Genomic DNA, 865 nt, shown 5'->3' with positions numbered 1-865 from the left:
TAATGCTGCGGAAATGAGCACTTCACCTTTAACACTGAAAGAAAGAAACGTGAAAAAGACAATATATATAACAGTAATCAATTATGCCACACCAATGGCATAAGAAACAAACTATGATCAACATACAATACAGACTGAATTCACCTTATTGTGTATTGCACGGAGCAGCAGAGGTGAAGTGATAATCGTCATATGCACCAAATACAATCACCTAATCTCAGTGATCACCAATAAATAAATGTACTATACAACTGCCATCATTTAAACATAAAAAATGCTTACATTCATAATGCTAAACACCAACAAATTATATTAAAACAATATTATTAATAACATGAGGTCCACTTGATCCCCATAATTTCTCTGATGTTGCGCTGGTCAGGGATTTACCATTCATCTCTGGTCAAAAAATAATGCATATTGGATTAAAATCTACATCTAAAGTCATTCAAGTTGTCTGCTCACTATATTAAACTGAAATACAACAAAACAGATTCAACAAATAGAATGTGATTAACAAGATTCAATCCAGATGGGAGTTCTTTGGGTGTCACTAAAACCTGCAAAAGACTGCATTTCTAGGGGGAGCATCATGCTATGAAAAGTTTAAAATATTTGACAGAATTACAACTTTTGACACCGTTTCATATCAGCAGCTCTTCTTTTTTTTTTTTTTTTTAAAGAACTCATCAAATGTGCCAAAGTTCTTCAAAGCTTTGCTTCAGACATTTATCAAACTATATATCCAAAAGAGAACTTCATAGTCAAGCTGTTTGAAAAATTAAAATGTGCTGAAAATTGCATCACCTTCAGGCCATCCCAGATTTATGATTAATGATTTTTTTTTTTATCGGATTTGGAGAAA

The sequence above is a fragment of the Carassius carassius genome, chromosome 30 (assembly GCF_963082965.1).
Source record: "Carassius carassius chromosome 30, fCarCar2.1, whole genome shotgun sequence".
NCBI lineage: Eukaryota > Metazoa > Chordata > Actinopteri > Cypriniformes > Cyprinidae > Carassius > Carassius carassius.
Note: the sequence above shows the minus strand (reverse complement) of the source record.